The following is a 25,398-nucleotide window of genomic DNA, read 5'->3' on the forward strand; positions in this document are numbered from 1 at the left end:
CAAGTAAATCCATCTCTTCTTTCTCCTTCTCTAGTGTTTTTTTTGTTGGTTGGGTGAGTTTGAGGTTGTTCTCCTCCCCACCCCCACCCCCTGAGGCAGAAGAAAACGGAGCTGAGAGAGGGTTGTATTTTGTGACCAATACTCCTGACTCTGCAGGCATCCACCTTATTGTACATTGGGAGTATTAGCATTTGTCTTGCAGAGAGGTACTCACTGCCTTTTTAGCTACCATTCCTAGATTTTTGAGCTATGGAGTTTAGGCAGAATTTGGAGGCGGGGAGGGGGTATGCGTAGGACTGTGAACATCATGAATTTTGGGAGCTTCTAGCTTGAGGAAGACAACAACAGTTAAGCATTTTCTTACAATAATTTTTAATTAGGTAGCTAAAGTCCATTTGTATCTTGTTTTAAGGCCTATGTCCTTTTCAGACTATCAAGTCATTAAAAAGTACTCACGTTTTCACCATTAACAAATACGATTTCAAACTCTGGCCCTGAAATGATCTTAATGGATCTCTTAAACCTAATCTAGATTTCAAAATTCCTCTTTGACTTATGCCTTGTTCATTCTTCTCTAATTAGCAGTGCAGTCATGATACTGATGAAAAGCAGGTTCTTTCTGCATGTGAAGACCATCTGGTCACTATTCCCGCCCCAGATGGCAACTTCTTGGTAAGGCTAAGAGGTGTGATTATTTAATTGTTCTATAATCAGACACACACTTCAATTAGTTACTGGTGATTAAGATTCAACAGTCTTTCTGCTATTTACTGTTTCGTTTGTCAAGACATTCTATGCAATCTTCGCAATCGTGGTGTTAAGATGCAACAGGTTTGTTGTGCTGATTAAACATTTTAAAACACAGTGCATAAAGGGTTTTACCAACTCAAGAAGTCAGACTAAATTAATTGTCTAAGCACTAACTAACGTCAGGCACTCGATTGTCAGTAACTAAGAACGGGGCCAGAATTCCCGCTTTGAAAGCATGGGTGTCCTGAGAAAAGAGTTATAACCAAGCTTAGCAAACATTTGTGCGAGTCACGCAATTGAGAAGAAAGAGTGGAGTGGATCCAAATGGGGCCTGGAAGTAGTAAAAACCTCAAACTATTTCTACTTCAAATAGGCATTTAATCCACTCTAGCATCACTCCCACCTAGTCAGAGTATTTAGTTGTTATATTTATTTTATGAGAAGAGGAAAAATAGCCATTTCCTTGTTACCTTTAACATTCTCCTACATGTCCCTCCTTCACAGTCAACCTGAGCTGCCATTTGCCCTTTTCTGTGAGGTTGGGAGAGTCAAACTCTTGCTTAAGGCTACAGCGCAGGAGCACAGATGCACAAGGACTCTGTAAATCATTTAAATATTCATGAGGAAAAGAAAGAAAAAAACTACCCAAAACTATAGATATTCACTACATTGGCACAAGTTTGTAGGATGTTTGTAGTTCAGCAGAGGTACACATGGTACAGCAGAGATGAACAGCATTGCTGTTTGTCATGGCATTACAGTGATAAGACAGAAAAGCACAGAGGGATTTGAGACAAGTTTATAAAGTTCTGGTGGGGACAAACACCACCACCCTCTGAGTAAGAGCTGCCACACACAGAGATGCAGCTCTTGGAGGGATTTCTCCCATTTAGTTGTTTCGGGGTTTTTTTTGCAACCTGTTGTATCTCCTATTTTCCTGTCTTTTAGGATTACCATTACTTCATTCTAAAAACTGATGTTATTCATATTTTGAGGTTACATATGCCTCCCATCGATTTAATTTTTGCCGAGTAACAAGTAGAATGCAACCTTGGGTGACTAATTAGGGCTCTTAACCCATACAGTCTGCTCTCAGACAGACCTGCAGAGCTATAATGGATTTTAGCAAGGGCTGCCTGGATGCAGCTAAAGATAAAAGCAGGTCATATGAACAACAGGAAAGACCTAAGATTACCTCATATGGATTTGCTGAGACATGAGAGGGATGAGCTAAGAGGGCTGAGCTCTCCACCACTCCTCTCATCAGCTACCCAGCATGTGTCACCATATCAGATGACACAGTAGTATAGCTCATTTGTTCAAACTGGAATTGAATTTTCCCTGGCAGCTATGGGAACTGTAACTATTTGATTTTTCAAGTATCAGGTTTTAAATACTAAAAATCTCCCAAAATTTTATTGTAATAATACTTCTATTTCTTCTATTAACCTTGCCATAGATTTACATGTATACTACACGTGAATTTATAGCTACACACATATTAATTTATTTCAACACTATGTGTAAAGAATATTGAGACCAAAATGTATTGAGACTCAGTCCCACAAAGGAGGGATTAATAAATCCACAGTTGCCAATGTAACCTTAATTCAGGCTCCTTGGACTATTCTTAACGATACAGCCTTTAACTGAGTGATTGCTGGTTTTACAGATGGTTTTAAGTACAAAGTACTTCCCTCACCTCATCACTATTCACCGTTTCTTTTAGTTCTGGCATTGGCTACGTGAGTTACTCAACACCTACTACCCAAATACCAGTTTGGCTACAGAATTTAGCAGTTTCTCCTGTCTTTCCATGCAGCCCTTAGTCTCCAGAGAAGAGTTTATATCTAAAAAAATTATATTTCTAGGCTTATTCTCAAAACCCAAACCAAAAAAAAAAAAAAACCACCAATGACAAACACTACCACTTTGAGCAGTTAAAGAACATGTTGTAAAGATAACCTTAAATTTCAAACCTGGGACTCCTTAATTTTTTTTAAATATGGGTGGGAGGTTATAAACAAACTTGGAAAAAAAAAATCAAACATAAAAGTGAACAGAAGTTTCATTGCACAAAAGAACTACACAAAAACACACAATCCTAACTACAGGCATCGATCTCTACCTCAAATAGACATGCATACAAATAATGCATCTAGATTTACAGCAGTGACTTTGTGTTTTAAAACTCTATGTAGACTTCCATATGATTTGTATTACAAAACCCACAGATTATTCCTTAGTAGAATCTCAGAGGCTTAAAATCAATAAACATTATAGCCATTTTTAGGAGCTACCAGTATTTATTAAACCTCCCAGTGGGAGAGTATATGTGTTTAGGATGGCTCCTATCAGTCTGTGCACTATCTGTGCTGCTAATGGACAAGTAAGACTGGCATAAACTGCAGTCAGTCCAAACAAGTTTTCTTTCTACTATTTGTTGACAGCAGATTGTTCTCAACCAGTTCTGTGATGCATTTTTAGATACTACACTTAGCTGACGGACTAGACAGCCCCTGGACCTGGTGTCATTCTTTTGCTTGCTTCTTCTAAGTCATCCATTACTGTTTGCTTGGGCTGTTGATTGCAAGAGAGTTTGTCCCCCTCTTCTGTCAAAGAATTTGTCCTGAGGACTGTCAGGAGATGAGTTCTCTTACATCCTGATATATTATTTCTGACATAGGGGCCACGTGAAGCCAGTGCTTCAGGGGAAATCACCAGGGAAACAGCAATGTCTCATCACTGAATGCAAATTCCTTCTCTAGTCCTTTAGCTTCTTAAGGGAGTTTCTGTGATCTAACTGATCCTCGTTAGTCTTGTTCCAGGTGCTCTCCCCCTGTATGTTTCTATCTGCACAAACACAGGTTCTCTTTAGATGTGCTCACTCGCCACACACCCTTGGTACATTTTGGTACCCACAAATACTCAAGCATATGCCGTGGGGATTCCTTACAATAATCAGTCCTTTGAGCTTGGTATTATAAAGTCATGACCTACTCACTTGACCCGATTCATTGATCTCCTGTAAGAAGACAGTCTGACACATACTATGACAATTTATAATTAATATTTCTTATATAGATTTGCCTTTCAAATCCACAGAGCAATGACAGAAGTTGTTTCATACTTTTACAGGAAGTAACTCCAGTGGCAGTTTAGAAGATAGAGTGTTTGAGGAATTGGACTCAGTGCTATTCAATCAATGGTAACTCATAGTCTGACTCTATTGCAAAGTTGAAGACTAAAAATTATCTTAGTACATTGACAGTAACATATCCTTAATGTTTGAAGGCTTCTGAAAGCTATAATAATAATAATTTTTCAAAGGCTCCATCTTTCCCTCAAGAAGTAGAGTCCAAGGGAGGAGAGCCCTGCACAGCTCATGCACTACTTTTCCCCAAGCCCAGTCATTCCATGAAGTTATGAGATCCATGGAGCTGACTACAAAGCAGAGGTAACAGGACAACAACAAAGCACCATTCTTTGCCAGAACTCCACTAAATCATTATGGCAGATAAAACAGAGACAAGAAACCACTGATATTCCCATCCATAAATGTAAACAAAGGGTGAAACACACCTTTAAAAATTAAGATATAAGAGTCACTTAGCCCCTGCGTTTTGCTGGGGCATGTCTTTAGGAGATGACAATCTGTGTCCTATTGTAGTGTGTTGACAGGGAGGAGGGGGAAAAGAGTCTCCCTACTCTGTGGATTTGGGCTTGGAGATGGAAAGCAGCTCTCCTTCTGCTGACCTCAGCTGCTGCAACAGCAGAAAGTTATTCCAAACACAGTGTGCTTTCATAATGTATTGTTTCTTTCTCCTAATGCATTACTTCTGGCTCTCATTTCTCCCTTTTACCATCCTTTTAGATATTGACCTTCCCTCCAGTACCCAGGATCTTGCGTGATCTTTCTCACTTCTGTGGAGCATAAAACATTATTCTACAAGAATGGCAGCATTTATCAGCCCTTATTGCTAGGCACTGGAGTAAAAGGAGGGGCAACTGAAGGTTTTTATCTTGCTTTTAAAGCAGCAAGACAGCAAGACGCAAAACTAAGATGACACAGTAAAACTCTTGCTACCTCTAGCATATCATGGCTTTCTAAGGAAGGCTAAGACATTGGGACTATCAGGTGTGAAAGGTATTACAGGTGACACTTCCCTCTTGCATCCACCATATGTCTAGAGCCTCCATCACCAGGGTATCTCCCCTTGCCAGGATCCGCACCAAGCTCAGTAAGCCAGATTTTCAGCTTTTTACCCCCCACCAAAGCCAGGGACCTAGAATCTAAGGCTGAGATCTGGTCAGATTTAGATAAGCATAAACAACAGATCACACTGCAGGGCAGACCTTCTCCATCAGAAGATTCAAGATGAAATAAAAGTTTTAATTCAAATAATTTCAACTGCTTTTTTTCCTCCACCCGGTATTATTTCTTAATTCTTCCTTCCTTTAATAGACACTTGCTGGCTTGCAGCAGGTAACTGAGTCTGAACATGTTGTTTCTGAAGTGTGTTTACTTGGTAGGGAAGCTAAATAACCAAGAAAAGCTGTACCTTGCCCACCTACACCAGCTCTGTATCTGTCCCAGCATATTTATCCCTTCTATTGTTTTTTCCCCATCATTTCCCAAGCAAGCAGTGCCAAGTGCTTGTGTCTATAAAAGTCCTTCTTGTTCTATATTTGTCTGTATTGAAGTGTCATTGTCTTCTATTGATTTTAACTGATCTAAGTCTGTAAATAGCTGGCAATTAAGTTCTTCATTATTTAAAGTTTCATCCATTTATAGTGTCATCCATCTGTGATTTTTGTTTTTTCCTTTCTTACTTTCTTTCCTATTTTCTTTGACTTCCCCAAATCAATTTTCTTCGTGTTCTATGAACCCACATAACTCTGCTAAAACAAAAATCTGAAGCTAAAATAGCATCATCAAATTTGCACTCAGTCTTTGAAGTGTTCCTTATGCACTCTCTACACTTACAGAAACTGCAGAAGACCTGGAAGAACTTTCTCCAGTTCACATAGAGTATTTGTTTTAAGTTGATTAAAGTAACAAGCCACACATACTGTTCTTTTGCTCAAGCCACAAAGTCAGCATGATGTGAAATGGAAAAAGCAACAGTTTGTCTCAAGCACAAGTTTAATCCTTGACTCTGCCTCATGCTGCCTTGTAAGGCAGTACTCAGTGGAAAAAAGTGGCATGCGTCAGTATTTTTTTCCCCCAAAAATAGGATTTTGAAATTTTAGTAGCTTTTGAAACAAAAGACATAATTCTTATTTAGAATTGCTCAAATGTAAAAAATAAAAAACAAACAACATACTTACTCTTATACAGTTTATATGGCAGTGTGAGAGGACCACAAACTAGTCAGTAGTGTTGCAAAGGATCTGTCTTGACCTTCTTTATGAGGAGCTCCCCGGATAAGATCAAGAGGCTTAAAAACAAACAAACAAAAAATCAGGTTCCTCAGAATGGGAGCTCTGATAATTACTTCATTATTAGGAAAAGGAACTATTGGGCAATCACAAAATGACAAGCACCTGCCTCACATTCTCTCACAGATCGTCCTCCCCTCTCAACTGTGTTTCAGCCAGCTTCAGCAACCACTGGGATCTAAGGACGCCCTGCCATGGCTCCAGGAGGCCTGCCTAAGGATGGAGGGTTGGCTTCCTCTACACCACACCTGCCACTCTGGCTCTATCCTTCCCCTGCACCACCTGCAAGGCAGCTCCCAGCCCCAGGCTGCTCCTGGCCCTATAGCACCGGCTTTCCAGCTCCACCCAGCCTCCCCTTAAAGCAGAATCACCAAACTGCAACTGCAGAAGTAAAAAAAAATAAATAAATCTATCTATCCAAAAGGGAAGCAATGGTTTCATTATTTGGAAACTGAAATGTTTCAAAGATTTTTAAATTTTTTGTTTACTCCTTGTTACTAATACATGTGATTCCAATGATAATTTAAATAATTTTCATTTTATTTCAATAGATCTGTTCACTTTCTTTTACAGAAACTCTGAGTATATTAGAATGCCTTAAAGGGAAAAATAATACTTTTGCCACTTGTACAAATATTATAGCATTTCAGACCAAGCAAGGAACAAAATTATATACAAATCTGCTATTGTATATAATTGTATTTTCAGTAGCTTAAACAAGGAATGGGAAGGAAAAGTGAGAAAGCTTCTAAACTTCTAACTTCTAAAATATTCCATAGAAACTTCAGTGAGAAATTAATTGCCACAAACTGAATTTTTACCTTAAACTTTCACAGGAGATCTAGAGTACACCAGGATGTCCAGCTGTTGCAGGATGACCAACCCATTTATTGATTACTTAAATGACAAAATAGAAATGGCAGCTCACGTTTTCTCTAGAGGTTGCCTTGTCCCTAAGGCTTCTCTGCCCGATACACACAGAGAAATACTTTAACGCTGGAGTTGCAGCTAATTAGGCCCATATCCTTCACCTCCAGTTTAAACCAGGCTGGTACTGTAGACCAGCTTTTCTTCTGCCTGAAAAGACTAACACCTAAGCAGTGGCACAGCATTGAGCATAGCCTTGACCTATTCCCCAAGTCAGCTAAGCTGGTTTGAAAATCATGTGAAGAACAGGAGGAAAGGTATAGCACATGTGGGCTTTAGAACAAGGAGTTTCATATTCAGGAACAGAGAAAAACACGAATTGTTTACACTGCCTTGCTAAAAATGTGGAGGATTCAAGGTTGAAGAAAGGAATTTTCTTTAGTAGAATAAATTCCTTGTGATTACAGAAAGTAGAGTTCCAGTAAATAACTAACACCTCTCAGTGGATTAGCAAAAATGGAAAACAAAATGCACCAAAATCATGCCTCAGAAGTTACTTTGTTCTCATTATGTGCAGAACAGGCTAATCTCTCTCACATATTGTATAAAAGCTATAAATTTTGCCAAGCCTTCTTGAATGTTATGGAACGACCAAATAAATCAGTCCAATCAGTACCAGAAGTCAGTCAGTTCTCCATCATTAGGGACAGGGAGAGGAGGATGTGTTGGAGGCAGGCAAAGAGCCCAGCGGGTGCAGAGCTGGCCACGCAGGCTGGGGCAGCACAGGCCAGCTGCAGAGCTCAGAGCCTGGCAAATAACTCTGGCTCTCTCAAGCTGGCTACGTGCTTTGTCCCATTGCTGGTGGGTCTCCCTGCGCTTGGATGAATGGGGGAACATGGCTCAGAGATCACTCTGCAGCAGCTGTTCTAGGTCTGGAGGCAACGATCTTATCTATTATTCAGGTAATGGACAGCCTGCTAAAGGCTAGAACAACCAGAAGAGGAGTGGTCCGTCAGCACTTTGAAATGGTTTTCACTGCTGTGCTGTAACAAAAAGTTATTTTTGGAAACCAGAATTTTACTCCTTACCTTTACCTGAAATGGATTTTCACTGCTGTGCTGCAACAGAAAGTTATTTTTGGAAGCCAGAATTTTGCTGCTTACCTTTGCTGGTTGGTTATAAGGACGGTGTAACACAGTTTTATTATGTTTATACTGACCCCAAACAGTCTTCTGTTTAAAAAGAAAGATATTTTTAATAGATATTTGTGTGCTAGATAACTTAAAAAAAAAAAAAAAAAAAAAAAAAGACAAAAAATCACAAAAAAAAAACCACCAAAAAAAACAGTAAACAGATAAATTATAAATGAGATTTAATCATTAATATTCACTCAGCTAAATGGCTCTGTACCCGAGAACGTCGGTATTTGGTGTTCAGCATTTGTGTATGACAGTGTTTTATTTACTTGTGTACTTGTGCTAACAGACCCCGGCTGAGTTGTGGGGCTTTTCCTGCCCTAGGGAAGAAAAAAGACATAGAAAAAGATTGTCTCTCAGTGAGGTTACAGTCTGAGGAAATACATCAAGTGCCGAACAGAGGTGCCCAGTGCACTCTTATGTCTTTCCAGCATATGAAGAGTAGCTAAGAATTTAGCTGAAAACTAGCATGAAGCTTCAGAAAGGATCTGGTATGTCATGGGGTGCATTCCTACAAGCCAACTGCCCAAGGAAACTGGTGGCAACCAGGGGAACTAGTGATTACAAACACAACGCCTCTGCAGATCTGTCCCGTGTCCCATGTCCAGAATCTGTTGCAGATGAAGGCAGGGACTCAGCTGACTCTACGGCCAGATTAAAGTATGGATGATGCTGTAAAGGTTAAACAGGGATAGTATTTCTCATGGAAGTCATAGTATCTGATGTAATTTGAAATACATCAATAATTATCTTGCAGGCGTTTGGAGAAAGTAAATGACTGATGACTTTGTATTCCTGAAAGGGTCTTTCTCATCCCAAGTAACTACGTATCATTTTATAAAAGTATACTGGATCAGTACTTTTAATTACATTTGTTACATATAGTTACATTCAAGGCTTCACCTTCAGAATAAAATACTACTTCTCCTTTCTAAGCCATAGTTTATATATTATTATATTTATGTTTTAATCTAGTTCTGCTGGAATTCTATTGAATGCTACATGAAATTAACATAATCAAGAATCAATATCAAGGGTTTTTCTTCAACGTTTAAACAATATTTCTTGGTAGCTTTGCCAAAATTTTTAGTAACTCCCTATTCAGTAATCTTGAAAATGTAAATGTGTCATAAGGGCAGCATTATCAGAGACATAAATGGGCTCAAGGCCACAATACAGAAAAAAAAAATTCTAATTACAACCCCAAATCTCCTGATACTTGTCCATTCAAACTCCGAAAGTCCAAAAACTCAAAAAGCTGACGCAAGTATCTAGATTCAGAATGTTACCCAAGAGAATAATGCCCTCCTGCAATGCTTCTATTCACACATTTTGTGAATATAAACCAGTTTTCCACCTCTATGTTTTTAGCATTACTTTTTAAACAACACAAAATGGGAAGCAAAAATAACCCTGGCCCCATTATGCAGCAGCTGTAGGCAGATCTTTAACTTCAGCATGACTCCATAACAGAAGCTGTCCACCAGTGTCCCTACACAGCCCTTTTTGCACAATCAGGCTTAAATTAGTAAAGGCATATGATGCATCAAGCCATGCACATTACACTGTTCAGGCTTGAAAGTGCCTAATGTTGAGTAAAGTTTCCCACCAGCTGTTTTTGTGTTATTTGTTTTATGCTCTTACTTGAACTATTACATAATGTGTTGAAATGAAAAATCGGCACATGAAGGTATAACGGTTTGTTTTCTGGAGAAAAAGCAGCTTATCACCTGATTTCATAGAGACAAAATAAAACATCTTTAATTCAAATTGAAAAACTAAAGGGTGGGGGGTATGGTAAATGGTATTGTAGCATCATCACTTTCAGGAAGTATTCTTATACTGTGAAGACAGGTCTTCATCACGTCAGTGTCATAATTAATGATTTATCTAAATCAACAGTTTTCTGCCTGAATTATCATAGCCTAAAGCCATTGTATAACTGACTTACTGCAACATATGAAAAGGAGGGGAGAACAATGGTAACTGATATGTTGCATACAATTTTTGACTCCACAGATATCCAGTGAATGCGACAAAATGTGTGCAATATTGAATCAGATAGACTAAATGCACGTGCACACGCACACGCAGGATATTTATTGCAACAACAGTAATATTTCACCCATCGCATACTCGGGCACACACAGAAATGCAATCTCCTCCAAGATGGAAAAGGGAAGCATAGCAATTAGTACGCATGACAAGTGCCTCAGTCATTAGGCTCTTACTGAGTTATTACAGGAATGAGATGCAGTATCACCAGCTGGTTTAGAAAAATTTCGCTGGTGTTTAGGAAAAGGGCTGAATGTCTCCTTCCAGGAGGAAACCTGGGGCTAAGATAGTATCATTAAGATCATTAAGCTTCTGGGAAAGAGTTAAGTCTTACCTCTCCTTTCCATGAACTACCTCAAGTGAGTTCCTCCTCTCTGTGCCAGCTTCTGTGGATCCTCCTTCCTTCTCTGCTGTGTAAAGGGAACATCAGTAGATAACCTCACTGTTGCAAAATTCACTAGTGGCACAACCTTACACAGTAGCACGCTTACATATCAGAAAGCGTCGACTACACAACTCATCCATGCTTCCACAGTGGTCCAACTGTAAAAGATGAAATCCCAGTCTTCATTTGGTGTTACCTGAACCTTTCATGAGGAAGACACAGGAGTTTTCTGCCTTTGGTCACTGCAATGGGACTTTCACCACTATATACTTTCATCATTCTAATCTCCATGGGAGACAGTTTACATTCAAGATGAAAACTAAATCTATTTTCAGTAAGAGGTAAGTTCAAGAACTCGAACCTTTAGTAAGTAGAAAGGCCCAAGGGGATGGAGCTGCCGTGCTAAATTAATCTTACCGTGTGGCAAGTGAAAAAACAATTACATTTTTCTTTCAGCGCTGCCTAGTCTTAGCATAGATGTGTTTTGCCTAGAGACGAATGTGGGCTTAGTCTCAGAGCCTAACTCTTAGTGCACATACATAACACAGGCTTTTTGGACAGGGAGAGGAAAAGAAGTCATCCAGAAGTTACAGTGAAGCTTAACAAAGCAAGTTGAATGGGACCCTTGTAGCTGGGTATTCCTCTGGCAGCAACCAGGGACAGGAAAAATTAATTCCCTGCCCATTCACACTCACCTGAGCATAGATTTTAAAATGAAACAAAACCAGTGGTTTTATTCCCCTCCCTCCCAGATAAGGAGCCCAAATGATCTGTGTGGTCCATACTTGCGTGCAGTGATTCCAATCTTCAGTAGAGCTAAAAGCAGTCACCAGTGGGAAGCATGTATTCAGACTCAATGGAGAAACATTACCCAAGCAGAGACTATCTGTATCCTCATTTCAAGGGAGTTATATCTTGTTTCAAATCTTTGAGCACTGGTGAGGGTGAGAACATTCAGAATCAGGCAGAGGGAGATGACACTTTTTTTTAAAATAAAGAGGTCAGAAATTCTTCAACATCAGTTTCTGTGTACTCAACACCCTCTTTTCTATTTTTAAGCACCAACCAGGCAGGCACTTTTACTGGTAACACGTCCACACAGGTTTCCTTGGCATCCCTCAAATCCTGGCAGCAGTATTATATGTGGATGCTGCACTTTTCCATCAATGGACAAACTACTCTGTTTCCACTCCTTGTAATCTTACACCCTCAGAAGACACTTTTGTTGACTGACAGACATCTCTTTCTTCTTCTCCTTCCTTTTACTTTGCTAGGATTGGAAGCCTGCACCTCATGAGGGTTAATATTTCTGGTTTTCCCCCTAACACAATTAAAAAGCAGTTCCATGGAAGAACAACTTATGCAAGGGAAGACTAGTTTAAAAATACAAAATCCCAGGAAACAGGAATGTGGAGAAGTACTTCAGCACCTTAGTTTAAATTCAGCACTGTAAAAGCTCACATGAAATATTCATACTTTAATGTCCACAAAGTAGTTTAATCTGATCTGCAGAATCACAACTCTGGCAGTATAATATGTCCCATGGCCATACAAAATGCTGAAGTGAGCAGAATATGTCCATATTCCTCTGCCAGAAAAATTCTGACCTGCAGGCACTGGTGCAAAGCACTCACTAAACACCCTGTATAACTATTTAATATATGTGCCCTCTGGAAATGCTGAAGGCTTTTCTCCTTAGGTGTCTGTCTCTGATCCTAGCAACGGACACTGTATCTTTGTTCAGTGACCTTATGAATAGAGGCACTAAGATCCGGAAAAATTGCTAGCAGAATCACGGTCTTCAGTGAAGGCCAGTGATTCTCGAGGTTTCACCCTAAACATAACTGTGAAGAAATCCAACCACAGAACTTTTGGATTCCTCAAAACACTTTGTCTGTCATCACTCCATTGAACCAACACTATTTATTTGCTTTCAAAAGCAACTCTAATTGATTTATCTGTTGCACGGAGTAACACCATGATAAATAAATTATCACTTAAACACGATGGATTGCTAACATTTCCTTTTCCAATTATATTTATGACATATTACTAGGTCTTGCTTCGTTTAAAAGCTTACATGTGTTTTCCTCATCCCTGTAATCTAATCTAAGGTGCAAAGCCTGGATTTGTGCCAGTAAACCCCTTTGTGAATATACTGCTGCACTAGCAGAGTCCATCTGGAGTTACTGTTCTGCTTGATGTCACATGGCAGATCCTACCTGCACGGAAGATGAAAGGGCATTCAAGGCACATATCTAGGGATGACAGTTTTCTTTGTGATGAACCACAGAGTCACAGCTTGTTAAGTAAGACTGTGACAGTGATAAAAGACAAAGCCATCATTTTACAGCAGAATATGGCCTATTTGTACATGACAAGCCATACTATCTCTGCTCACACATGCTGACATCTCATAATGCATTCTCCCAAGTGCCGGACAGAAATAGTCCCTGAAGACAGCACCACTAGAGAGTAACAGCATTCTGCTTATCTAGGAGCAAACGAATGGAAAAAACCTGAAGTGTACAACGTGTTCCTATTAACATCACAGATAAAGGAAGCTCTCAGTTTAAGATATTTTCTATTTTCATTAGAGATTCAATAGGTTTAGAATCAAACAATTAGAACAGTTAAGTTCCCTTCATTGTAAATTATTTTGACTCTTTTGATTTATTTTTTTTTTTTTTAATGTTGAGGCTAAATTTACAAAAGTCTGTTGGGAACCCTCTCTTTTGGAAGGCTGTGCATTCATACTGTGTGTGCTGTCTTACGCTGTACTTAACATTCTTCACACTTGACATCTTCCCAGACTGTCCAAACATCGCTAGCTGGTGCTCACAGGCTCCCAAGCTGTCCTGCAGGGTGAAAGCCCATGGGACTATAGGTCATGGCGAGAGGTTAAATGGTGGGCACCTCCCAGAGCAGGTGGCACAGGGAGGATACGAAGGGGACACTGTTGGCTGAGGTGGCAGTAGGGAACTTGAGGCTGGTACCTGGGAGGGCTGGGAAGGCCTGATGGCTTCCTGGGAAGGAGAGATCAGGGAAAAGCCATCAAGAAGGACAAAGATTGAGCTTGAAAGAAGAGGGAAATATGTGAAAGGGCTACAAACCAGCAAGGGAGCATAAGGAAAGAGAAAATCCCTTTTGCCTCTAAGTGTACTTCTCAGTTAAGTCAGGCCCTTCTCTTGGTTTTAGCCCAAGACTTTTTATATTTCACACATAAAAGCTTTAATGAAATATTGACCCTACTATCTGTAGAAATTGCAATCCACCCGAATGTGGGCAGAACCCAGCTGCTGTAGTGATCCATATGGAAACCTCTGGCTTCCTACACTCCCTCAAGGACAGAGTAGCTCTCCTGCAAGTGCCACTCATAGCAGGTGAAAAATAGCGTGACATCATAAAAACATAAAGAGATATTCCTGGAGATAACCCTGGGTGGCTGCAAAATTAGTGGTGATGCTGTGATGCAAGTGCTGCTTATCAGCGAGGTGCTGTAAATGGGGTTAAGGTGGGTGTTTGGACTGAGTACCAATCACATGGGCTAACCTGAGAAGCATGCCTGGTGCTGCCGTACATTTGAGATGCGTTAGCCGGGGGTTGTAAGTCTCTGGAAGTGACAGTGAAAACCTGTCTGCCGCTCTCCTCTCGAGTTGCATGGCGCGCACATCTCCCTTTCCCACTGTACATGCGATCATCCCTCTCACTGAACTCTTCCAGCTAGCACAGCCAAACATCTTCTTCTCACTTGCAGTGCAACCCACCCCCAAATACCTGCAAAAGTCACTCGTTAAACACCTTCAGAACTTTCCCCAGTAACACCTACAAAATGTTGACAAAGGTTAAGTAGCTCATGTCTTAAGACTGCTGCCTGTCATACTGACCAGCGTTGCTTTTGCTGTTTGCTTGTACCCTCCCCACTTGTTGATTGAATGTCTCTTGTCTTCATATATAAGTATTAAATTCTTTAGTATAGGTGTAATATAAGTAATTACAATTACTAACAGCAATATTAACCGAAATATTCAATAGCAAGCATTTTATTGGTCAATTATATTGCTCTTACAATTAGCTCAGCATTTCTGATTTGTGTCACAACATTCCTTATGTAGATTGATTTTTTTTCCCGTAGTTGGTGACATAATCAAATAGATATTTTTTCAAATTTCCCCTCTTCTGGGCTCTGGACTTTGAAACCTATACTGGCATTCAGGTCTCAGTACCTTTATCTCCATCTATATATTTACAGTGCCTTCCTTGCTTATCCTCCTGAAGATTTCTTGAAGCATCCTCCTTCCATTCTCGTTTTTGTGCCTTCCTTTATGGGGCTTCTCAGACCTGGAACACTCCTGTGTCTCCTCTTGTTTTGTTTTGCAGGAATCTCTCTGCTAAAGGAAACAGCAAAATTATATTCAAAACCAAAACATTTCAGAAATAAACAACCCTTAAACATTTCAGGCACTTCACTCGATATTTGATCATCTATATTTGAGTCATACAGAACATGTATACATGACTTAATTGACATGGTACACAGAGTTGTCATGATAATAGATTAGAAGGCTCATATAATACAGTGCTGTTGCAGCTGGAATCCCACCACCTGCTGCACCTCAGCTAAGAAATGCTGTGTCTCAGCTTCATGTGAGCTTGGACAGACAGTTTCCAGTTCCAGACCTACCACCACTCACAACTAATTTGATATCTCTGCTCCTTCACTGGTGCAGTACAGATACAGCTAGAGTTAGTCTGATGTAAGTCTCTGTCCTGTAGTCTTAGGTATGCATTTACCTGACTGTTAAGGATATGCAATGTTTTCTCCCTTCTAGTTCTACTATGGGATGGCCATGTTTTTGAAAGTTCTCAATCCTGAAGTTGTGAGATTATGTGAGAGTTCTAGTTTTCATTTAAAGAGAAAATCTTTAACTTTTTAAATTCAAGAATGTTCAAAAATCTGAATTCGTATACAGAGAACTCGCTTTTATTGTTCTTAACTTTTTCCTGATTTTTCAGCCATTCTAATGATTTTTGGATACCCTTTTCTTGATTATAACTGGAGTTAGTTCTACTAAAGTACTTTGTTGAATGGAAGCAGACTGAATTTTTAGCCTGTAAACTCATTACAAAGATCATTTTTTATTCAAATATTCTGAGCATAGGCATAAATTGCAAAAGTGTCTTCCAAACGTTAAATTCTCAAGAATAGGAGTTTTTTGATAATCCATTTTGAAATGTTATAGCTTATCTGTTTTTTCTACCCAAGCCAACGTATGATTTTGGAATTGGAATGGACAAATTGTTTTGTGAAGACAATCATTGTTTCACCTGAAAAAAGAACTTTTTTTAGAGATTCATAAAGTATAGCCAACATTTTCCTGGAGTTTTTAAGCTTTCTGCACATCATCTTTCCACTCTGGATTACAAGTGCCAAAACGCCACAAAAAAGACTGTTCCCTTAGTATTTTTGGCTTAGTGAGAGACAGAAAGTGCTGAAAATTTTGTAAGAAAAAAAGCTATAGTGAGAATTCCCACTCAGCTTTTAGATCAAAAAGGCTGATTAAGCACTGGAGATTTGGGGAAGTTTTTCAAATTGAAGTGATGCTATAAATCTCCTGAATTTTGCTGATCGGTTTAGTAAACTGATTGAATACTGTCTTGCGTGCGATCAATTTTAATATTTTGGGAGGGCTTCGTGTATATTTGGAATGGGATAGCCTGAAGCCTAAATCTGCTTTGGTGACCTTTGGTGTCAGGCAAGTATGAACATGCAGAAAATATGCCTATTGACGAGTGAACCCTGCCGTTGCCATCGTCACCAGCTATATGTTTGTTTATCTTGTCAAGCAGCTCCTAAAGTTACACAAGAGAGTGACAAAAGTCAGAGACATTTCCCATGCAGAGCAGGAGGTCCAGGGTCTTTCTGTGACTTTTGGTGGGGCAGAGGCTGCCACAGTGGCCAGGTTTCACTCTGCCTGACATGGCATAGGATCTGGGGGTCTGAATTTGCCGCACCTTCTACGGCTGGGCACAAAGAAGCTATCTGGAATACCAGCAAGCGTTGTTTAACAGAGACATAGGATGGAAGAAAAGTGTGTCCTAGAAGCAGTAGAGGACTAGGGTTGAATGCTCAAATCAGTCCAATATTTCCCCCTTTCCTGTTGTTTCTCTGTATAAGGTGTTCCAAGTTCACTCCAACCTGGAGCAGGAGCAACGCTGAATCACAGGAAGACTTGCCATATGCCTCAGGAACAACCACTGGAATACTTTTAAGGTGACTCTGGTCATTCCTTCACCTTGATCCTGATCACATAGGTTTTCTTCTCAAGATATGTCTGAATACTCCAAAATCCACACCAGGGTTTTTTATACAGCAACATTGATCCGCATTTGTGAATTCGCAACACACTAGGTACTCATGTAGGCGCTCAGTGCACAGTGAATGTGAGATAACCTCCTCCATGTCGAAAGCTAAGGTGTGAACTTACAGATGTTTTTCAGAAGTGGAGTAAATTACTTCACACTTATTGCTAGCTAAGAGAATCCGCAAAAGGAGTTAGTATGGAGTAACTTATGAGCTTTAAATTCACACTTCGAATTTTTTTTTTTTTTTATGGTAACTTTTCATTTAGAGAAGCATTCAGACATTTTGCTTCTGAGAGTCTTGGTTCAAAAAGTCCTCAGTCTTTTTAAAAAATGTAATATGGTGCTCCTGTGTTTTCTTCTGCAATCCATCTTTTCCATAAACTGAATTACACACTTTGCAGGTAGTTCTGATACAGAATGACAAATAGAAATAATACATATATTCAGAGGTAATAAGATGAGACAATTCTCTTGAGAAATACAGTGTTCATATGGATCGTTGACATGTTACAGAAAATTGAAATATAAGGAAAATTTAGTTTAGCATATTAAAAATACTGAAAGTCTTATGTAAATTCTTATAGTTCAAGTCTTGCATCTTGCCCGGCTTCCAGCCTTCAATAAGTTCAAAACCAATGGAATATTGCCTCTTGAAAAGCAGGAGTTTCCAAAGCCAGCCCTCCCTGGCACACTGGGAAGAATACAGCAAGAGAAGAAGTTTGCACCAAATCCTGCTGTCATTCCAGATGCACAAGAATCTTTAAAAGCAAGAATCTTAAGCCACAGAATAATTCAGGTCAGGATGGATCTCAGGAGGTCTTTAGTTGAACCTGTTCAAAGCAGGTTCGACTGCATGATCAGATCAGCTTACCCAGGATTTTATTCAGTCTGGGCTTGACAGCGTCCGGGGATGGAGACTGCACAAAATCATCTGCAAAGAACCAGGTTTGGAGCCATAGTTAAAATGTTTCTTTCAAATTGTCCCTTCATTTAAAGTGCTGAAGGAAGTGCAGTGCTAGTGAACTTGACAACATTTCTGATATGGAATCTGCTGTAGCATAGGGAAAGTGAGGATGCTGACTTAGAGAAGGTATCCTGGGCTAGAAAGCACAAGTCATAGTAAACTAGGTAAAACAAGACACTTTCAGAGTCTTCAAAGGATCAACAGGAAAGTAGCTTCATCACTTTCCACAAAGTCCTAATACAAAGTGTTTATATCCAAAATTCCAGGCTTTTCACTTAGCAATAATCTTCCTGTAAAAAGTAATTCCTATAGACACAGACTTTGGTTAAAGATAAAATATCAACCAATTGGAGAGAGCTCAGTGATTCTAAGCAGAAAAGTAAGAAATAAAACACAGTAAAAAAATTGCCTCGAATTTCTTGTAATTCTAACTTTCAATGGCAGTGCTCTATTAGATCACTATAGGTATAAAGTCCATTAAATATGATCACATACAGCACAATTTGAGGTGTTCAGCTGAACATTGATCAACTGATATTCTTTTAAAAACATTCTTTGCAAGTTCATCTTTGTTACTTGATACCTGATTTTCCAAAGTGCTGAGTATCTGCAGCTCCTACTGGCTTCATTTGCAGTAACTGCAGTTACCCAGGAAATCAGGTCAGATCATGCTCGTACTCACGTGGCAAGGCCACAGTTTTCAGCGGAAAACTATACATTTTGAAGATCAGCGTGTTTTTTACTTCGCTACACCTTCTGCTAAGAAATATCTGTTTGTCCACAGCAGATGCTGGAGCCGTGTCCTTTTAAGCTGCCAACATCCCAGATCAATTCTCGAGCTCATCTGGCCAGAGAAGAATGAGAGCTGTGATGCTGGAAAGTACCCTAAAAATAGGGGTCTGGTGCTGCTCCCCGGATATTCCCTTCTGTAAGTCAATAGCAAGCAAAAATTAAATATGAACAGATGCTTGCTTCTGCCCTGCTCTGGCTTCTGGCCAGACAGACTATCTGAGCAGGTGTAATATAAGCAGCCATCCCTTTCTAGTGATATAGAAACTTATACACAGGAACAAGGGAGATGAAAGGAAACTGGTAAAAGAATTACGACTCCAAAAAGTACAATTTCTTCTCAGAGCTGCCTACAAGGTGACACAACTTTTCATCTATCCGTATGCAGAGGCACCATCTGAAAATCCATACTTGTGCTACACAATCTGAGGCACTTGGATAAGTGGATAATCAGGGTAACACAGAGAGGTCCTTCTTTCAGTGACTCTGCAGAGCATAACTGGAGATTAGGAAAATAATTCTTCATTGTAAAAGAGTGTATATGGTTTGAACTGAGATTATAAAAAGCTAACTACGTCTGGGGCTAAAAAATGGTGTTATCCCCAATTCTTATTAATAGCATCCAATTACTGTCTGTGGTTATGTAACTGTTCATCTCACTGTATGACCACTTATTGCTGAAGTCAGTTGGCTGCTCAGCAAAAATTGCACAGAGCACCGTGTGTAAAGGCACTAATGGCATTTACTTTGCATTTTGCAGTACAAGAATGAACAAACGCATATTATGAAACAAAATTAAAGTCGGAGGGAGGGGTTATTCCGAGCAAATTTTGCTAATTTTGTATGTTGTAATATTAGCTCAGTTTTGGTTTTGTATCAAAAACATATGACTGTCATGGAGTATAAAAGAAAGTAAATGTTTTCTGTTTAAAATATGTAGTAAAAACAAGAATACTATCACATAAAACACACCATTAATTTTAGAGGATTTTTTTTCCCCTGAATGCTATACAAACCAGAAAACCTTACAGAGATCAAAGTGGCCGTCATTAGAATATGGGAACTTTTGCTGAGAAGCCTGTGTGTGGACACTGACCGAACAAAATGTCAATGAGCCTCTGCTGAAAAGAACAAGCAGAGATAAAGTAGGCAGAAAGATCTGTGAGACAGTAAATACTGCAAACAACAATCATAGCAGGTCAGGCAAAAACCAGAAGAAAAAAACACTAAGTCCTGCAAATAAAATGTGATCCCCTCATAAGCCATGGAGATGAGAGGGAAAGGCGGTAGACTAAAGCTGGAGTTGACAGGTTATTAACCTTACTGAATGGAGAGCTGATGATTACTGTTGCATCAAATCCAACAAACAACCTGTTTGTACAGCAAAATACTTTGTAGAAAGAAAAACAGAGCGAGTAAGTAAAGCTACTGTGAGCACCAAGGAAGCAAAATCAATGAGTGAAAACATGAGGGAACAGTTGCAAACTGAAACAATAAACAGAAATGTTATGAAAGACCAAAACCATAGACTGAAGCAGTGGGAGGAAAAAAAAAATAGGCTGTAATGATTTCTGAGGGGATGTTTTTTCGTTTCCCTTCATGGTTAATGGCAAGATTTCATTGACCTCTACTGAAGGAGGATCAGGCTTCTTCAGGCAGAAACAAAAATGGCTGGAAAAGGACAAAAAGTAGAACAAGTAGTGAAAGGATTCAGTATGAAAAAAGAGCTTATAAATAACTTTAATTCTTCCCTCATTATAGGCAGAATTTCTGTCTATGTTGGAATGGAAATTTCAATTTGCTGTTATCTACTGAAAAATAATAATTCAACAAGAAGGCACCACAGGGGTTTTTGTCATAAAGAACAAAACATCCAACAACTCATTCTCACAATAATAACAGTTCTTAATCCACAACACACTATCTGCAGTCTGAAAGTACACAGCCAATCCTCAGCTCCGTTGGAAGTGTTTGTGAAACACAAAGTGCTTCCCAGAATGTAGTACATAATGGTGATCCTAAGGAAATAGACATTAGCTGATATTTGCTGGCATTCAGCTTAACTTATCCACATAAGGAAATGCCTTCTGATTTATGAAAATGAGTATATATCATGAATAACAATAAATTGATAGTCAAAGTGAGATTTCTGGAAACAGCCCAGACACTCAATTTTATTCAAAATGTTTGTTTGATGAGCCCTAACAAAGTAATAACACAGTTTACTGGGATAAAAGCAGTATTCTGAAATCAGAATTAAGCCCTGTAAATTAGCTACTATTCTGCTTTACCCAAAAGAGCCTCAATACATAAATTCAGTCTTTTTCATCAAATATTTAACATGTGTCTTTCAAAACGCATATTAGCTTAACAAGGATAGTATGTTATAAGCCATATTCAACATTTGCTTGCAAACAATAGCCTTTATCAAAGTTGATTATTTTCTTAATAGAATTACAAAATCAATAGAGGGGAGTAAAGCAGAAGATTTAATCTATTTAAATTTATAATATATTTATATTTATAATATATTTACATTCAAATTTTAGAAAGTCTTTTAAGAAACACCTCAGGAAGTGTTACATGTAAAATAATCTGAAGTGATTTGCATGAAAGGATTCTGACAGATTAAAGTCACAAGTGAGGGTTCTCGATATGTATAAATGCATCGGAATAGTGTAAAAGGCTATCCAGGAGGGTACAACAAGATGGCATTTGCACTTTTCTGCCAAGGAGCAAGAGAAATAATATTGTTATGGCTAAAAAAGGTATAAATATTGACCTAGAGAGAGAAGACATTTATTAATAAACCAATTACAATTAAATTTAAAAATCACAGGTTAATAGTCTCAAGAAAAAACGTTTCAAAAATATTTATGTCAGAAAAGCAGAAATCTGTGAAGACAGATGTTTGTGACAAGACTGAGTAACAATTCAAGCATAAATTTTTAGTGTAATACAGGGATAAAATAAACAAGTACATACTGCTCAATTTCTGTTAAATCTCAGTACCAGATAGATGTATGAAGGCAACAAATGCCCCAGAAAAAGATATCTAAACATGATCAAAGGCTTGAAAAGAAATAACCAATGTGTAATGCTAGCTGAAATGCTCAGAAAAAAAAAAAAAATCCTGAGTAAACCTTTAAAAGAAAAGAAAGAAACTGTTTCTAATACAAAATTTCCCTGACCTTACAATTACCTTCTTAAAATCTGAGATATTTCCAGAGGCAAAATAAAACAGGTATGGGTAAGGAGTCAGACTAAATTGAGGACAGCGGCTTACCACACAGATATCAAATATACATTTAGGGTACCTGAAACTAATAATGGACCCCCAAATTCACATATTACTTCCCTCGGCTTCTGCACTTTGGATTGGGATGATGTGTAAGTGCTCCATCTGGAATGCCGCAGCCTACAGCATGGCAGTCTCCTTGGTCAGAGACTCTGGCACTCCTTGACACAGGGTGGCACGGCTGCAACCAAAGGCACAAGGGTTTGTCCTCTCTTACCTGACAATGTAGCTGATGGCCTGAATAGTGGTGAAAGCACTTCCTTTTGAGACAGAAACTGTGTGTTTAATGCTCTCTGAGTGAGGAAGAAACTGAACTCAGACCCTAATTTTTGAGCTGACAAACTCTAGAACCTGAGAGAAAAACTGAATAGCATCGTCATTTTCTCCTTTAACTTAAAGAAACAAAGACTGCAGAAAGAAGCAGCCTGTTTCTATAGATGTGCCCTTGGCATGCTGCAGAGAAGCCTCTTAGGTTAAGTCTCAGAGTCGAGTCAAGCAAAGGAATGTCTACTTCTGGGGTTCTGGTCATATTTAGAAGGAAAATAAGCAATAACATGACTACATAGGCATCATCTAGTCTGGCATCCACAGGAGCATGAGTCTAGGTGCTCAGGGATTTTAAGATAGAACAGGGAGTTTCTTATTGAATTTAGGCCCCCCAAAGGTTAAATTGTGGCTGAATGGATTTAGATAATTCATATGTACCCAATTGCTGTCTTAGGTGCCTAAATCCTTTCCTGGATCTGGCCCAGGAGAGAGCAGAGTGTTGTGCAGTTAAGTGCTCTGCTTTTACAGAAAATCAATGTCTAACTCTCATTTTTTCATTTAGAAGATACTCCCCCAGCATTTGTATCCCTTGCCATTATACAACTAATTGGACACATTATAAATGCTTAAAGATATCGAAGGGCGTTAACAAGGAGGAAAATTCAATTATTTAGTCTAGTACAAAAGAGTATGAAAATCAGAAGAAAATTCATGTCTGTAGGAATTACTTGAGTGAACTGCATTCAGCTGAGGAACAGTGTCCTTACTAAAAGAGCAGAAGCTTCAGCATTTCCATTATTTAAAATGAGAATAAACATGACACTGGTAAGTAGAAGAAACATGGTGTTGATGCGCAGGCTGATGCAGTATGTCATCTCTTCCTCTAATTGATGTCATTCTAGGAAATCAGCTCTTTTCTGTTTTGAATATATGATTTTGGAGCAATTAGTGATTATCAGCGAAGCCTGTGGGGAACATGACCTAGCATGGGGCTGCTGTTTGCTCACCGACAACTTCTGAATTATTAGTTTTTACTCATTTGATCCAGGATGATGAATCCCTGTCTGGGACCTTCTGAAGTTAATATTTTTCTCAGAAGTAAATAGAATAATGACCACAGAACTACATGAGGAAACTGTTGGGGTTTTTTTTTGTAAAATGGTGATAAAGCCTACTAGACAATCAATAGCACAAATGCTTTTAAAGGCAACATCCATTATACTGTCTGTAAGATCCAAGAGAGAGGAAATGTGGAGCTCCAGTATTCTTCAAAAACGTTTCTTCATACCTTGGGAAGGTTTTACAGTGCTGCTGATTGACCATCAAGCACTGAACTGCTCTTTGCTCAGAAGCTGGCATCATACAGCTCAGGAAGCTCTGTCTTTTCTGCAGGGACAGCTCTTCACCCCATGGAAAGCAAATCGCTGAGGTCTGGTTCACTGCAGAATTTCATTTTCCTTCTTTCTCTGTGAGATGAAGGAGCAGAAGGGCTTCTGGATTGGAGGTTCTAACCACAGAAGAGAGATGTGACAACTAAACAGGACAGAAAAATTATCATGCGAACAGGGAAAGTTGCCTCTGCAGATACGTATTCTTTTCTTCAGGGTAACTTCTTTGATTGAGGAATAACCAGTTTGTCCAGCAAAGCAAAAAAATTTTAGAAGAATACATTCGCATATTTGGATACAATGACTGACAAGAATGTAAGGAAACACATAATTGGCAGGCATTATATACAAAGATGACTGACCTATTTCACTCAAAATATATTCCCTAACAAAGAAGGTTTTTATAGGGAAAAAAAAAAAGGTTTTAGAAGTTATTCATGTTATTAAGATATTTTAACATTTCATTTTTTCTACATTTTCTTTAATATGCTTTACATATTTTTAAAATCTTCATTTATTAAAAGCCATATCTTTTTACTGAAATACATGATTTCTCTTTAAATTAAAAGTAAAAATGTAGAATTTATATTGATAAAATAGAAAATGGAAATAAAAATGGGAAATAGGTCAATCTTGAACTCCATAAAATGGAAAGAGCTTTAAAATGTCAGAACATCAGATGCATTTTGACAGGTAAATGTAGTTAACCACATCAGTAGTGAAAAGTTCATTGTATAGACTTCCAAAACAATAAGCACACAAAAGAAACATAAACCTATTTTTCTCTTAATTTGTCTTTTTTTAAGCCAAACTTACCTTTTTTTGGATCCTGACATAGTCTTTTTGAATGCATGGAGAATGGCAAGCTGTAATCAGTTTACATTTCAGATGCAGAGTTCACTGTGACTCTGATAATAAATAATTTACATGAAAATTACTTCTCTTTCCAAGAGATCTTAGGAACCTGATGAATAAAAGCCTACACAGGAACATTTGAAAGTTTCTATTTATTCTCATCACAGGGAAGGCTTTAAAAACCATTGAATAACAATAGTCCAAAATGTCGATTCTCTGTCCTTCTATGTCTATTATATTAATAGTTTACAAAGCAGTATAAAGGACGATATCTCCTTTGTAGAGCATACTAAAAGACATCAGAATCACTTCCTGAAGGCAATACACATTTGCTTTCAGACAAGAAGTTTTCACTTGAAAGATACGGTATTACTTTTCCAGGTAATTACCAAGATTTTAGAGAAAAATTATCAAATAGTCTCTAGGATTTGTGTAGCCCTCTTAACTGGGATATCTGAATGTCTCCGTATTTTTAAAATACATTCATTTTACTAATAGGAAACAAAGACTCACAGAAGCATAACTGTCTTTTGGCTTCACTGGATGCAGGCAGACAAATGCAGGTCTGTCAAATCCAAAGCCAACGTCTGGAAAGGCCCGGCCACAGCTGCAACACGAATGGGAGAGCATGCAGTAGCACAGCCGCTTCCCCCACAGCACACATCGCACGTGCCCTATCGGAAAAGTTTTAGGTGTGATGGCTACATCTTCTTCACCCGTTCTATGCCATCTTTCTTCTTCTAAAGGCAGTGGTTACACTAAGCAGTCTCCTTCTC

Source organism: Tauraco erythrolophus, chromosome 8 (genome assembly GCF_009769465.1).
Source record: "Tauraco erythrolophus isolate bTauEry1 chromosome 8, bTauEry1.pri, whole genome shotgun sequence".
Lineage (NCBI taxonomy): Eukaryota > Metazoa > Chordata > Aves > Musophagiformes > Musophagidae > Tauraco > Tauraco erythrolophus.